The 17,176-nt window shown below is 42.4% G+C and overlaps 2 long non-coding RNA genes across 2 annotated transcripts; one reads left to right on the top strand and one right to left on the bottom strand.

The window, feature by feature from the left end:
• The first annotated feature begins 1,231 nt into the window (after window positions 1-1,231).
• On the top strand, window positions 1,232-6,358 carry LOC135097988 (uncharacterized). Its single transcript, XR_010266408.1, has 3 exons — window positions 1,232-1,613; window positions 2,060-2,148; window positions 3,856-6,358. It is a non-coding gene; the product is annotated as an uncharacterized LOC135097988 (long non-coding RNA).
• On the bottom strand, window positions 4,478-15,556 carry LOC135097987 (uncharacterized). The gene is made up of 3 exons (XR_010266407.1): window positions 15,216-15,556; window positions 12,640-12,778; window positions 4,478-4,744 (listed from the first exon to the last, which is right to left on the bottom strand). It is a non-coding gene; the product is annotated as an uncharacterized LOC135097987 (long non-coding RNA).
• Between the last annotated feature and the right edge of the window lie 1,620 nt (window positions 15,557-17,176).

The following is a 17,176-nucleotide window of genomic DNA, read 5'->3' as shown; positions in this document are numbered from 1 at the left end:
CATCTTTCCCTTCCCCTTTCTCTTTCTTTTCACCACTTTCACCTCTCTCTCTCTCTCTCTCTCTCTCTCTCTCTCTCTCTCTCTCTCTCTCTCTCTCTCTCTCTCTCTCTCTCTCTCTTGTTTTGGAATAAATTATTTAAAAATATCGTGTTTATTTACGTGATTTTTTTTCTCATGCTTTTCTTGTCCCCATTTCCTTTCTCTCAGCTTCCATTTATTTTTCTTGAATAAATTCTAAGGCGTTAAAGCAAGAGAGCAAGATACCGAGAGAACAATATCTGCGTGTAATGTTCACCACCACGGTCTTGGAGATCACGTGTTAGACCAAAGCGAGCTATATATGTATACACCTCAGGGAAAGCGTAGAGTTCATGGCATCCTGATCAGTGAGTAAGCCTGGGAATTTTCTTAAACCACTCATCTAATCCTGTTTTTCATGTAGGAGGGGATGAAGGAGAATATATCTGCTCCTTCTTCATGATCGCCTCTATATGTATGCTCAGGGAGATCAGTAACTTCTCGCTCATTAATTAATTTTCACTGCAACATGCAACAATTCACAGCACTAGAAACAATGTATGAAATATCTGTGAGCGTCTACAACAAACGAGAGAATCAAAGAGTATGTTCTGTAATTTCTACCCAGGATAATGTTTGGAGGCGGCTGTCAAAAAGGAAGAGATGTCTCAGCGTGCCAAATAGCAGTGAAGAAGTTAAGAATCCTTGGCATCAGAGTGCAAAGCGAAAATTGGCTTGTCAGACGATAGGTAAGGACGATACCTCACAGCTAGCGAGTAAAGTGGGGACCGGCAGCAATCAGGGAAGGACTACATGCACGCAGTTTCACTAATCTTGTTGTAGTCTTAAATTTCTTTCTCTCGTCCACTTCCACATCTTGTCTGCCTTTTCTGCTCTCTTCCCATGGACTTGAAAATATTTCCTTTTACTACTTCATCATTCTTTTTCTTTTACTACTTCATCATTCTTTTCTCTTTTGTCTTGATGGTCCTTGTCCTGCTCCTCGTCACTCGCCGCCACCTCTCCCTGTCAGCTTTATTTATTGGTGAGTTTCAAGACGTGCAATCCCAAAGCGCTCTCTCTCTCTCTCTCTCTCTCTCTCTCTCTCTGTCGTGTGTGTGTGTTCTGATTCTGGTAATGTAACTTTAGATGATATAGACTTCGTTTACATGATTTTAGACAAATTCCTTACTCTTTTTTTTCGGAATCAGATTCTGATGAAACTTTTATCCCACATTTTTTCTTCACTTTTTTTCTCTCCATTTTCTCACTCGGTTTTCGTTTTTGCAAGATACCGAGAGAACAATATTTAATTAAGAAAGGATAGTTAGTGTACATGCGTGCCTATGGGTGGTATAGTCCTGTAGCAGTCTGAAGATGATCGTATAGTCCTGTAGCAGTCTTAAGATGATCATCCTGTCATCCACATCCTCCTTTTTATTGTCCTCCTTTAGGGATTCTTGCTTCTTGCACGTAAACGTATTGTCATTTACTTCCTCATTCTTTCTTCGTCTTGATGTTACTTGTCTTGCTCTTCGTCACACGCCGCCGCCTCGCCACCACGGCTGCTGTTGGTGCTGCCGGCAACTACATTGGTGAGTTTCAAGGCAAAGCTTTCTCTCTTTCCCGTATTCTTCACCGCTCGTTTAGGCTACCATCTATCTCCTCTCCCCTCCCCTCTCTCTCTCTCTTTTTTTTCTTTCGAGTTACTGTAACTTTACAAAGATTTAAAAGCCTTCATTCATATTTGTGCATTTTTGATTGTGTAAATTTCTTGGTATATTTTTTGTTCGGTTCCAGATTCCAATCAGACTTTCAAGTTTTTTCAACCTTTCTCTCTCCATTTTTCCTTCTCTTCACTCCAAGTTTTTAATTTTTAAGGCTTTGAAGAAAGAAATCAAGATGCCGATAGAATAATGTGTGTGTGTGTGTGTGCGTGTGTTTGACGAGTATTGTGCATTTGCTTATTGTTTTCTACTATTTTTGGTTTTCTCTTTTGACGTTCCATTTTTTTACACTTACCTGTCGAACTTCATTGCAGTCCTCGTCATTGCGTTCCCTCATGCGTCGCTGTCATGGCACCCTGGAACACTACAGCCACAACTGCTGCTGTCTTTTATCCTATAACAGGTGATGTGTACTACCAGTTCTCATACGTTATTCAGCAAGCGATGTTTTTCTGAAAATCATCGTAATTTTCCGAAAGAATGATAGAATTTTCAGCAAAACTGTGGACATTATATAATCTTTTCCTATTCCTGTCCCTAGATTTATTTTTCTCTCCCCTTGCAAGTCTACCACCCCCCACCTCCATCCTTGCGGTGGTATCTTTCAGTTAACACCTGTGTACTGTGTTTTTACTTTTTTTTTTTTTTACCTTTCATTGACTTTTATTCCTGTCTTCTTTTTCTGTTTCATTTTTTTTTTTTCGCTCCGATAATGATGTTAATTTCCTCACACACTACGGCTCTTTTCTAGCAGCTGTGATTTAGGATTAGGAATATCTACTGGATGGGGTTCTGTCCCTTGATATTGCTGAGTATTAACCTACAGTTTTAGCCACAAATATTGCTGATCATTAGTTATATTATGGTGTGGTGTGGTAGTGATGTCAGGCTGCAGTGGTGAAATGTTTTCTTGATGTGGTGGTGGTTAGGAAAAGACAGTGAGAGATAATGGTATAGTGATACACAAGGTACAGTCGGCTTCAAAATGAAACACACTTTCTTACCTCTGTTCCTACCAATATTTCTAGCCTCTTACCATGTCAACTCCAGGTTTATTAGGAGGTAGTAAATATGATTGGTTGGAAGTCTGAAGCTTCCTGTACATGCGGTAAAGGTAATAATGTGAATGACTTGTGATGATGAGGGGAGAAAGATGGCGATAGATGAGGATGGTGGTGATATTGTTCAGTGAGTGAAAAAAGGTTAACGCATGGTGCTGGAGGTGGCTGGGGGTGTGAGAGTGAGAGTGATGGAGGATCAGAGGTGATGTGATTGTCAATGATGGGTGCTGGAGTGATGGAGGTCACGGGAGGTTGGATAACGGCGTGATGATTAGTGATGGGAGTAATGGATATGACGTGTTGTGAGGGAATGATGATTAATGATGGGAAGTGATGTGTACTGACAGCCTATTTTTCTTTAGGGCAATATGGGCTTCGGTTCCCTCCCATTGCTTCCTTGCAACCCTGTCTCCTTTCTCATTTACCGAGTTTCACATATTACCGTTACTGGTAATTTAAATTTTCTTTACTCTGAGTTGTGACCTTCGTTCTTTCACTCAACTGAGTGTATCGAATGATAATTTTTACGTAATGAAAAAAAAAACGAAATTATTTTCAAGATTATCACTGCAGTAATGAAAAAAAAAACGAAATTATTTTCAAGATTATCACTGCAGTCTCTCTCTCTCTCTCTCTCTCTCTCTCTCTCTCTCTCTCTCTCTCAGTATTGTCGATTCTCTGTTTCCATCCTCTACAGAGCACTTTACACCGTCATTCGTTCTCTCTCCCTCTTCTCCTCCCCTGGGACCTAGTCTGTCCTCTCAAACGGTGTTTACGAACCACAGCCACTTACCAAAGACTTATTTAAAATCGATTTCTCTCCCCACCTCTTTCCCTATCATTGCTAGTTTTCTCAGCCTAACATGACTTGTTACCCAGCCAGGTGTGTCAGCGGTGTTGTGATCGTCGCCTAGAGGTGTCCATGTTCCGGGAGTCGCTGCCCTTCCAGTCCCCCTCCGCTGTCTGTCTGAGCAACCTGGGTGAAGAGCGGCGGACGCCGCGTTCCATGTTAATGTTTCCTGACCAGCCGTCCTCTCTTATTTTCCCAGTCCTAGCGAGGTGAAGGAGGGACGCTTGCTTCTGCGGCAAACAAGGACTGAGGTGAAGGAGGGACGCTTGCTTCTGCGGCAAACAGAAGCAATCCGCGAGGACGACAGGAAGGTGCGAACGTTTGATTGAGGTGGATGAAAATGATTAATTAATTGCTCAATATGTTGCTGACCAGCAGTCTTCAACGTTCGCACCTTGTCATCCTCGTGGGTTGCTATCTTAAACACCTTCACCACTTTATCAGAAGCCGCCTCCTTTACTAACTAGTAGGGACTGGAGAGGCAAAGAGGACGGGGCTGATCAGCAAACGGACGGAGAAACCAAGAGTATGTATGATAAGTAGTATGGGGTTGTTAATTCAGCTTGAAAACTTTGTAGTATGCAACGTAATATAGCAGGTAATGGCAGGGGGAACAGGTTAAGTTGCCTTTAAATGTGAAAACCATAATATGAAGTGAGGTGTAGTAGAGTTTTTTATTTCGTGCGTAATTTACAGTAGTAATTAATTACTCACAAAATTCTCCTCTCGAGTTCAGTTATTCGCTGCTCTCTCGCTTCCCAGATGCCATCTCGTGTCTCCAACCCTACGGGGTGGTTGTAAGCACCGAGGACGCAAGGATGGGGATAGCCCACGAACGGCCGGCGATGTCTTTAGTACGAAAACTCTGGGAGGGCGAAGGCACGTGGCATTCAGCGGGTGAGAACTCAGCAATGTTGCTGGAAGACAAGCAAGTGTTGCAACTGTGGACATCTACCACCAGAGCGGTAGCCGGCCATCACGAATTACCCACACCATTTCGAGATGAAGAACCGGATCTGCCAAACAACAACAACGAGATGGCGCAGAAACGCTTGAAGGGACAGACGACGCCTCGCTAGGGATCCGGACTTCAGACGACGATATGCAGGAGAGAGAGAGAACAATTGCTGTTAAAGAGCGATGCCAGCGTCTGAACGTGAAGGACCACGAGGAGTAACCTGGTGCCTGCCTCACCATCCACTCATGAACCCAAACAAACCTGAGAAAGTGAAGGCTTTGTTTGCGCAGCGAAGTACAACAACGTTTCCCTCAAAGACTGAGTGATGCAGGTTCCTGACCTAAATAGCAAACTGGTGGGTGCCCTTCTGCGTTTCCGAAGTGAACTGATTGCCGCGATGGCTAATGATGTGAAGGCAATGTTTCTCATCAAGCTGGCGTGACCCCTCTTCACCGAGACTCCTTAAGATTCCTTTAGTGGAAAGATGGGGACCTAAGGAGGGTAACGCGCGCCTACCGAATGACGGGTATGTCTTTTCGGATGTGTATGGAGTCCCTCCTGTGCTGCTTACGCATTGCAATGAACTTTGAGTTTGACCGACTGTGAGGAAGAATATCGCATGGCCAGTAGTAAACTAAGCATGGAGAGGCTTGTACGTGGACAACTTAATTCTTTCAGTACCTCCACCGAAAATGCCTCCAGATTTACTCGCGATCTTCAACAAATGCTCACAAAGAGAGGATTTCTGCTAACAAAGTGGGGTTAGTAGTAACCATAAGGAGACATAGTAGTAGTACACTGTGTCCTACAGAGAGAGACATGAATAAGAATAGATCTGAGTAAGGACGCACTGGCTACAAAACGGGATCTGGAAAGGGATCAATCAACTAGCTGTGAGGGGAGTACTGAGGGTGAGCAGTTCCGTGTATGACCCTCTTGGACTGGTCAGTCCTGTAATGATTAAGGCGAAGGCGAAGATGATCTTTCAGGACGAGTGCAACCGAAAGGAAGGATGGATGCCCCCCTCCTGCTAAATCACCACAGGTCCTAGTTGGCTTGGCTAGAGGAGTTACCACGACTGACGGTCTTTCAAGTTCCCCGATGTTACAGGCGGGAGGACATGGGAGACGTTATCACTTACCAACTGCATCATTTCAGATCAAACAGTCTGAGATGGTGATATTAAGAGTTGTTCAAACCACAACGTGCAAAGAAGAGATGAACCTAAAGTTAAAGTCAAAGAAAAAAAACTACAGAGGAAGCATTCGATCTGTCGAGTGGAACCCTTCATGGGTGAGGGTGGATTTTACTCCATGTGGACGGCTGGACCACGCACCGTTGCCTGCTACAAGTCGGTATCCCATTTCCATGCTCATACGGAGAGAGATCATCATATCACACAAAATTGATTCTACAAGAGTGCATGAGGACTTACTTGACAGTTCACGCAGGATGGGAGCATTGTTACGTCACACTTACTGGATTCCACACACACCACCTGCCTGAGGACCGAGACTAACCCCCATGCTGGCATCATTCTCGTCAGCTGGAGTGGATTGCTTCAGACCGTTCTTGGTCAAAGTGGAAAGAAGCAGAGTGAAAGTGTTGGGGATGCCTCCACGTGCACGCACATAAGAACATAAGAAATAAGGGAAGCTGCAAGAAGCGACCAGGCTTCTTCATGCAGGGACGTGGCAGTCTCTGTATGAAATATATCTACCTATTTTTCTCTATTTCTTATCCCTATCCATAAACCTGTCTAATCTTAAAGCTCTCTAGTGTCTTTTTTTTTTATGTAGGAAGGACACTGGTCAAGGGCAACAAAAATACAATAAAAAAATATGCCCACTGAAATGCCAGTCCCATAAGTGTCAAAAGCAGTGGTCAAAAATTGATGAATAAGTGTCTTGAAACCTCCCTCTTGAAGGAATTCTACTCATAAGAAGGTGGAAGGAAATACAGAAGCAGGCAGGGAGTTCCAGAGTTTGGTAGAGAAAAAAACTATGAATGATTGAGAATACTGGTTAACTCTTGCATTAGAGAGGTGGACAGAATAGGGGTGAGAGAAAGAAGAAAGTCTTGTGCAGCGAAGCCACGGAAGGAGGGGGAGGCATGCAGTTAGCAAGATCAGAAGAGCCGTTAGTATGAAAATAGCGGTAGAAGAGAGCTAGATATACAACACTCCGGCGGTGAGAGAGAGGCTGAAGACAGTCAGTTAAGAGGAGAGGAGTTGATGAGACGAAAAGCTTTTGATACACCCTGCCTAGAAGAGCAGTATGAGTGGAAACCCCCAGACATGTGAAGCATCATACTCCATACATGGACGGATATGGATGGCCCTTGTACAGAGTTAGCAGCTGGGGGGTGAGAAAAACTGGCGGAGACGTCTCAGAACGGCAAGAGGAAAGCCAAAGCTGGTGGTGAACATTGAAGTCTCCAAGAATGGAGATCTCTGCAAAAGGGAAGAGGGTCAGAATGTGCTCCACTTTATAAGAAATTCTTTGACTACTTAACTTCCAGTCAGAGGAGTTAGGTGAGAGGTATACAGCACAGATGATAAATTTAGTATGAGTGACTCTGTAGTCGTAGCAAGATGGTGGAAGATTCAAGAGCGTGGGCACGAGAGCAGGTTAAGTCATTGCGCACATAAATGCAGCATCCAGCTTTGGATCGAAAATGAGGATAGAGAAAGTAGGAGGGAACAGAAAAGGGGTTACTGTCAGTTGCCTCAGACACCTGACTTTCAGTGAGGAAAAAGATGAGGAGGTTTAGAAGAGGAGAGGTGGTGTTCTACAGATTGAAAATTAGATCTTAGACCGCGAATGTTGCAGAAATTAATGAAGAAAAGTTGAGGGGGGTGTCAAGACACTTTGGGTCGTCGACAGAAAGGCAGTCCGACCTGGGGACATTTATGGTCCCCTCCCCAGATGGGGACTCCGAGGCTGGTGTAGGAGTCGCCATGATGATTTTAAAATTTTAGAGTGAAGGGTGTGTGTGTTATTAGGTGCTTGTAGTTTTGTATGGAGGAAGAGAGTTGTCTTTAGAGGGCAGGCTGTGACTGCCCCCTTGTGTTGTGAGACACAAAGGGAAACAAACGTTCAGTGAGGTCACAGCTGGGTTTAATGATACAAGTTCACAGCACCCCCTGAACAGTGCTGCACACCTCACTGGGAGTAATTATCGTTTGGGCAGGTGTCTACTGCTTCCTCCTCTATTACTGCCTCCTCCCCTTGCACTAACGTTGTTAAACTTGATTTATCATCTACCATCATCATCTCATCCACTCTGAGAACAAAACAAACTTATATAAATTTTTCAAGCTTGAACCCATTATTTCTTGTTCTACCCTGGTTGCTGATCCTAACAATTTTGCTTATACCACTTAAAAAGACTACTTTTATATCAGGTCCCCTCTTAAAATACATCATTCTAAAGAATGTAAATTTAACAGCTTCAATCTCGCCTCGTAAGGAATACTCCTCATCCCCTGTATCCTTTTAGTCATTCTCCTTTGTACTGATTCTATCTAACTGATTCTATCTAATAGAGACCTATATCACTGCGTAGTCTAGATGAGGTCTGACCAGCGAGCGCCAAGTATAAAACTTTAATATCACTTCCGGCCTTCTACTTTTAACACTCCTAAAAATTAATCCTAGTACCCTATTTGCCCTGTTTCTCAAGACGGAGTTCAGAGCTAACTATAACTCCTGAATCTTATCTATAAATCTACTGCCTGCAAGGCGATGGCATCCGATTCTGACCTAATCGATTCTGACCTAATCTACCTGTGTCATCCGCAAATTTACTAACATCACTACTAATTCCGCTATCCAAGTCATTGATGTATATTAAAAACAACAACGGTCCTAATACTGATCCCTGTGGCACCCCACTAATTAAATGACCCCACTCGGATTTAGAGCCGTTTATTACAACTCTGTCACCTGTCGCTTAGCCATGACCTTATCCAGCCTATCACTCTCCCATCTATCCCGTGTGCCCTAACCTTTCTCAGGAGCCTCTGATGGGGTACCTTGTCAAAGGCTTTACTAAAAGGTCCAGATATAAGATATCATAATTATCACCATTATCTGCTGCCTCGTACACTTTACCGTAAAAACTTAAGTTTGTCAGGCAAGACTTCCCCTTCGTGAAGCCATGCTGTGACTGATTTATCAAGTTATATATATCTATCTGTGACTGATTTTATCAAGTCATATATATCTATATATTTGTTGTCTAAATGTTCCCTAATATTCCTCGCTATTATTGACTCTATAATAGTTTACCTACAACTGAAGTTAAGCTGACAGGTTTTATCTCCTTTATTAAAGATGGGTACTACATTAGCCTGCCTCCACATTACTGGTACCTCACCCGACTCCAGTGATTTCCTAAAGACAGAAACTAACGGCTCACTAATAATCTCTTTGCATTCCTTAAGTACTCTGGGATGTATTTCATCAGGTCCTGATGTCTTGAACTTTTTTAGCCTATCTATCTCCTGTTCCACTATCTCCTCAGTTATGGAAATATGTCAGCTTCTCATTCTCATCTGCTCTAAACACCTGTTCACTATCTGACATATCCTGCATGTTTTCCTGGGTGAAGACAGTTAAAAAATAATAATTCAGAAGTTTACTAATGTCCTCCCCAGAACTAATCAGCTGCCTTTAATGGACCTATAGTATCCTTATTCTTCGTCCTGGTCCCTCTTCGAGTGGCTGGCTGGCTACCTTTAATTCATAATTGCCCTTTGCTTTCCTCGTTAACTTCCTGACTGTTCTAACTAATCCATTATATTGTGACCTTATAACTTAATCATCTGACCTTAATTTCTTTATATATATATATATATATATATATATATATATATATATATATATATATATATATATATATATATATATATATATATATATATATATATATATATATATATATACACTTCCCTTCCGCCCTATATAATGTTTTACCCAGCAGTCATCCGGACAATTTTTCTGTGATCTTACTACTCTATACGGGATATTTGCTAACTGACCTGTATGAACTTTATCTACGAAATATTTATACAATTCATCTACATTTACTTCACCTAGTCCCCTCATCTCGTCCCCTACCATCCTCTCCACTCCCTCATCTACTCGCCTTGACCTCACCTCTCTCATTTCAGCATGACCTGACATTCCAACATACTCACACCTATCTCCCCATTCCTCTTTCCTCCTTCCTTCCGGACACATCTTCCCTCTTGTCCTACACCCTCACGCCTCACCTCACCTCTCTCATCCTGCCTTATCTCTCTGAACTCCGTCCCGGACCTGACCTCACCCTGCATCCGTTGCCAGTCCACTCCTTGGAGGTACCTTTTTAATTCCTCAAAATCTGCTGTCCTAAAGTCAGGTATTTTACTAGTGTTTTTGCTTCTAGAAGTTTCTACTCATTTTAAATTGTACCTAATTTCCTAATGGTCACTGTTACCTAGCTGTCCTCCAACCTCTACCTGCGTGACTGCTTCCTCCCTGTTAGTAAGAATTAAATCTAGATTATTATTCCCCCTTGTGGGTTCTACGACTACCTGTTTTAAAAAATTATCCTGTTAAGAAATTCCTCTGCTTCCTTGTTACCCACAATCAGGCTCCAGTCGATATTCCAAAAACTAAAATCTACCACACATACCTGACTGTACCTGCCTGCTCTATTTATTTCCTGCCACAGTGAGGTGTTAATTTCCTTTGTACTGGTCGGTGGTCTGTACACTACTCCCAGTACTACTGACTGCGATCCTACCCATATCGACTCTGTTTTGTGTTATCCGATTTAATTCTACTGTTAATACAACACTAATGTGTCCCTAACGTATAACGCGTCACCGCCTCCTCTCCTGTTTCCCCTGTCTTTATAGAACAATGTGTATAACCGTCTATCTTAACCTCTGGATTAAATACTTTTCCTGACATATCTAACCAAATTTCAGTTAAAGCAATGATAAATTTCTCTACACACGCTATTCCTCTAAGCAAGTCTATTTTATTAAAAATACTTCTACAGTTTGCGTAGTAAACACTTAAGCTATTTCTCCCCTTCCCTGAGCTAGCTACCTTTCTAGATTTAAGCTATTTCTCACCTTCCCTGAGCTAGCTACCTTTCTAGATTTAAGCTATTTCTCACCTTCCCTGAGCTAGCTACCTTTCTAGATTTAAGCTATTTCTCACCTTCCCTGAGCTAGCTACCTTTCTAGATTTAAGCTATTTCTCACCTTCCCTGAGCTAGCTTCCTTTCTAGATTTAACTAATTTGCCCCTCGCCTTCTCCTCACTACCCCTTCTTCCCTCCCGACTAACGAAAAAAGCGCTGGAGTGCAGTAACCTCCCGCTTGAGTGTTCCGGCCAAAACACGGAACAGCCTGGCGTGATAAATGCACTCCATCCCTGGCGTACAAGGTGTCCCTGCCATAGAAAAGGTCTCAGTTGTCGATGAACGTCCATCCATTACTCTTACACTCTTACACGAACGGAGCTCGACGAGGTTTGCCGTTATTTGTACGGCCATGCGACGATGGGAGAGAGAGACGCTAGAGGAACTTTACACAAGAAGGGATTAGAGTGGAGATTCAACCCACCAAGGGCGTCCCATATGGGTGGAGTTTGGGAGCGCCAAATACAGACTGTACGCAATCAGCTGCTGGACGATGAGAGGTTACATACACTTTTCTGTGAGGCAAAGGTCATTGTGAACAGCAGCAGACCGTTAACTCAGTTGTCAAACGACCCAGTGATCCATCTACAGGCACTGACGCCTACGCACCTAATACGTGCGTCATGGGGATGATGATACATGGGACTCATGAAACATTTACTGACGAAAGTGAATCTCTTAAATAAGGGAAAATGCAACCGCCATCCTGAGGCGGTGGAAGCACGCTCAGTACTTGGATAACCTGTTCTGGAAACGTTGGCCACATGAATACGTGCCATTGCTTCACCACCGCGAGACCTGATGACGCGTCGAAACCTCATCATTGTTACAGATGAAATTCTGCCTCGGAAATTATGGAGATTAGTGTGAACACGAGAGTCGTAGACACCAAGGTTAGCGACGACGGCTTGGTACTACAGGCACTAGTACAAAATTAAAAAAGGGATTGTGGTCCAGCGCCCTTATAACAAACTCTGCTTCCTGGAGCTCTATGACTAGAGGGATGCAACCCCTGCAAGTGAGGAGACCCATTCTTTTCCAAAGTTGTGTAACCAGACATTTTTCTTTACCTTGGAGGCATGTGAAGACAGGCAGGTGCCGGCAACATAGCAATGTTGGTCAAGACTGCCCAAAGGGAGTGTTACCGCTAGTGATGGAAGTCTTGAATATGAGAAGGTAAAGGAGAAGGTGGGAGAGTGAGTTGTGAGGTGGAAGTCTTGAATATGAGAAGGTAAAGGAGGAGAAGGTGGGAGAGTGAGTTGTGAGGGTGATGATGACCATGTTTACACTAAAAGATGCTGACCTATATATAGGATAGGGCCATAATGAAACCCTTGTAGTGATCGTGTGTTGCTCGCAACATTCCTAACGGCGGAAGGCAGATGGCCACCATTACTCACAGACCTGCGTTCTACACCCGTCGCCCGTGCTCATTCATGAAGCCTTCTCATTCATGAAGCCTTCAATACGTAAGTGTACAAAACAGATTAAGTGTGCGGTAGATATATATAGCTTAATGCATTTTGTAGTGAGTAGATGAAATTTATTTATATAAGCATAACGGCAAAATATGCTTATGGTGCGTTACGTGTTCAATTTATATGATTACAGCCTTGACCGGATTCAGAATAAACAGTACTGTGTACAGTGTTGGTTCACTACACCTGTTATACCGAGCAGCGACATCAGGCATGAATGAACACCTGAGCCAACCGCAACTGACGGTATATTCTTACTGTCTTCCTAATTGCGTCTACACAAGAACACTTAGCAACTTTTTTATAAAGGATATAAACATTTTTCCACACAAACAAAAATACATTACCGAATAACTTAGAAATGGAGGACACCACCAAGACGACGTGTCAGAGGGCAGGCAGTCTTGTCCTTGTTGCTATGGGAGGTCCGTGAAGAAGTGGAGGAAGGAGTATCACTTTTCATTCTCTCACTTGTTTGACATACATCTGACGGATAAAACTTGTTGCATTAAAAAAATATATGGTTAAGGATGAGGCAAAAAAGCATTCGAGGATAGAAGTCTGAGGTAGAGGAAAGAGGGAAAAAGTGAGACGGAGTTAGGAGGAAAAAAAATATGGAAACTAAGTGGAAGATGATGTGAGAAACATGGATGTGTAGATGAAAAAAAGAACATGGGGCCACAACAACGAAAAATAGAAAAAGGCGAAAATAGGAATCGGGAACAATGAAGTGGAGAGAGAGAGAGAGAGAGAGAGAGAGAGAGAGAGAGAGAGAGAGAGAGAGAGAGAGAGAGAGAGACTAGCAATGAATTATGGGATCAACGCTAATACAAATAATGCCGAATGATACAGACTTGCGTTAGATTACACAAATAGCGAGGAGGAGTACGAAGGAGTGACAAGGAGTGAGTGGTGGATGAGAGCGGAAATTGAGGAAGGACAAAGGTTAAAGGAATTTTAAGTGAATAGTCCTAAGTGGCGGATTCGGAGAAAAAAAAAAAAAAAATTAATATATATATATATATATATATATATATATATATATATATATATATATATATATATATATATATATATATATATATATATATATATATATATATATATATATATATATATACACACACACACACACACACACACACACACAATGAAATACAAGAGTGGTAATGGTAAATCCTATCATGAAACAAAAACACTGACTAAATATTCCATGCACGCTAAACAGTAACACACTCGAGACGCGTGATCAAATATGCGCCCCTCCACTGAGTGCCTTCCTCTCCTTCTACCATGACTACTCGCAAAAAATGTTTCCGGATCCATCACTGGAGAAAACGCCTCGCCGGAAAAGGGGGAGACTAAAGGAAGAGATGTGGAGAGGAAGAGAGCAAGCGAACAAGGTAAAGAACACAGCAAGTGGGTGGCGGAAGTGTTGAAAATGGAGGAGGAAGCGAGCGAGGAGAGCAAGCCGGGAGCGCAGTGGGAGAAAGAGAAAGGCAGATAACAATAGCAAACCACGACAATCACTTTTTTAACCATCTGAATATAGACAATGATGAATTAATTACTTGCGGCAATGGAATTTACTCTGCTATGCAAACTATTTGTCTGAAGAGTACTCCAGACCTCCAGCAGCAGTAGTGGTGGTGGAAGCGGCAGCATCAGAGGTGGGGTGGGGTACTGACAGGAACAGCAGTGTCTGGAGTGGTGATGGTGGTGGAGGAGGATGACGATGGTGGCCAAAGACAACAAAACACACGGTCAAACACTGCCTGCAACTCCAGCGGTCTTGTTTTCGCGTTTAAAAAAAAAAATAAATAAATAATAAACTAAAAGAAAAAATAGCGTGGAAGAAGAGAGAACCGTGAACAGAAAAGGTAGAAGAACAAGTGAGGCGAAAGATTTTCCGGCAATCTGAAACACAGAAAACATTTTGGAATTTTGGCATAAATTCAAGGAAGTAGTTTAAAAATTACCCAAAATGCCAAGATTAAATTATTGCTAGTTTCTTACTAACATTTCTTTAAATAAAGGAAATCAAGGAAAATAAGTAGGGCAGGCAGCAGTGAGGTAATTACGAATGGAGGTAACAGCATACTGCCGAGGTTCATCGGGAAGAGGGAGAGACACTAAAGGTGACGGACGTGAGGGAGTGCGAATGAAGGGTAATTCTTTCCAAAAGGCCACACCAACCTACAAGTATTCCCATCCATATTCCTCCTATAACCCCATAGTCTTACCTAGGTCACTAACCTAACTCCACCTAACCTGGAGGTGGGACGAGGGACGGTGCGCACATTCTGTAAAGAATAACTAAAAAAATCATCTGCCTGGGAGCAAGTCGTCGAACGATTAATCGATTTAATTTTGTTCCGCAACACAAGTCAACGAGGCCTTGGTGGACGAACAGGAAACGTTATGAATGTGGGACGTTTATCATAATGCACACTATCTTACTGGAAATGCAAGTAACCATTCTGAATATTTATTTCCCAACAGCAGTGATAATGAAAAAAAAAAGTCAACACTAAATCCACTGTTTAGTACAAACCACTGAACGACGCAAGTAACAAGCCGCTGATTCCTCATCCCCCACAGGCTCTTCCAAGTCCCGCCTCCACCTCAGCCTGCACCCAGACATGTCACCACCAGCTGCTCTTAGTACATAAACGGACCACCACAAACCTTACCCAAAACTTGTCATCATCAGCTACACCACCAACTAACAATTATCAACACCTACTTCCATGCATGATTAAGTTCTAACGATCATTCACTTAAGTAACTATCTTGTTCCCTTGTTACGTGATATCTTAACTTTTCTCAAACTCCATATACATTTATTGTACACAAAATTGCCACTACATGGAAAATTCCACTCAAGTTTCGAATAGGCTGCTTAAAATTCACCAAAACTCACCAGACTGTTTGGGGACGACAGCAGGGTTGTGTTGAGGAGCGCGTGGCCGTGACGGGTGTGGGGGGAGGACGAAGCGGAGGTAATACAATGAGGAAGAAACTAGTAAAATGGAAAAATAAGGATCGGTAGAAAAAAAATAGAAAGCAAAGTATAGAAATTAAAACAAGATAGAGAAAGTGAGCCACAGAAGAGCAAGCACGTCCACCCCTTACCACAGCTGCTCGCGAACCGAGCCTCCCTGCCTGTCCTGACTCCCTCCTCTCCTGAACCTGTCTTGTCTCGCTTCACTGTTCCGAAATCTCGAGTACAATTACCACGCAAACCACCGTACGAGAACTTTCTTTGATGAGACCCACTCATTATAAGATGCACATTAACCAGTCGCTTTACAAATTAATGAATCCTTATAATGACAATGATACTAAAAAATGTGATTTCCAAATTAAGACAAAAAAGTATGATTGGTTAGAATGACACATGAGAACATAATCCGAAGCAGTGACATTCATTGGCTGTTCACCTGCTTCTTGTGAATGACTACTCGCTTGTTAAGGATAATTGCTTATCTTGTGATAAAACGTTTTTTTACAAATGGTTACGTGAACAAATTGTTAATTTTACATTCCTAAATAGTCATTAAGAATTTGCGTGATATCGAGCAGGAAACACTGCTTTAGGATAAGGAAATCTGCACACTTAGGTACGCATTAAACAAACACACACACACACACACACACACACACCTAGTATCACTTAACACAAAGGTAATCATACATAGTTTCAAGTTTACTTTCTTGTTAATACCATATAAATGTATAAAACATTTCGTATTCAATAATATGGTCACTCTGGCTTTTCTTATTCTTCCTCTGATTCATCAAATAAGATAAAGAATAAATAAAATAAAAATACTAACTAAACTCCTACAAACATTCCACAGCACCACAACGGGAGCCTAAGATAAATACATACGAAAAAATAAACAACTAGTCATTCTTCTCATAACGAAACACGTGCCTAAATCTTGAAGAATAATTAAAACAAAACGATCACTGAAAAAAAAAAACTTCCATTGATATTAGCACACTGTAGAATACTCTAAGGAGGCTTTTCTGCTCCTGCTACCTAAAGGCAGCCTCCCGCACTCCTCCACTCCCTCCTGCAGCCTCCCGCACTCCTCCACTCCCTCCTGCAGGTGGTGAGTGCCGGGATGGAGGGCGCCAGGCTGAAGGTGAAGTGAGGGCCGTGACCGAGGTGCCACAGGTCATCGTCCGTGGCTGAGAGGACGCCCAGTAGGGAAGGCGGCGCGCCCTCCTTCACGTACAGCAGTGTGGGCGGCAGGAGACGCGGCGGGCAATCATTCACATCACTGACAGTAATGGTGAGGGTGGCGGTGGAGGACACAGGAAGGCGCCCTTCGTCCACGCCCACCACTCTGGCTACGCCAACCTCTCCACCAGGAGTTTCACGATCCAGGGCACGCCACAGCCTCACGCCCCCTCCAAGATCCACTCTTAGGACGCCCCAGCCTCCCTCCACGTGGTAGTTCACTCTTTGGTGGCCAGTCTGGGGAATGAAGAGAAAAACAGTGTTGAAACCAAGGAAGCTGAAACTAACTAACTAACTAACTAACTAACACTCTCTCTCTCTCTCTCTCTCTCTCTCTCTCTCTCTCTCTCTCTCTCTCTCTCTCTCTCTCTCTCTCTCTCTCTCTCTCTCTCTCTCTCTCTCTCTCTCTCTCTCTCTCTCTCTCCACACACACACAATATATATATATATATATATATATATATATATATATATATATATATATATATATATATATATATATATATATATATATATATATATATATATATATATATATATATATATATATATATATATATATATATATATATATATATATATATATATATATATATATATATATATATATATATATATATATATATATATTT

Source organism: Scylla paramamosain, unplaced genomic scaffold (assembly GCF_035594125.1).
Source record: "Scylla paramamosain isolate STU-SP2022 unplaced genomic scaffold, ASM3559412v1 Contig39, whole genome shotgun sequence".
Taxonomy (NCBI): domain Eukaryota; kingdom Metazoa; phylum Arthropoda; class Malacostraca; order Decapoda; family Portunidae; genus Scylla; species Scylla paramamosain.
Note: the sequence above shows the minus strand (reverse complement) of the source record. Positions and strands in the feature narration are given on the sequence as shown.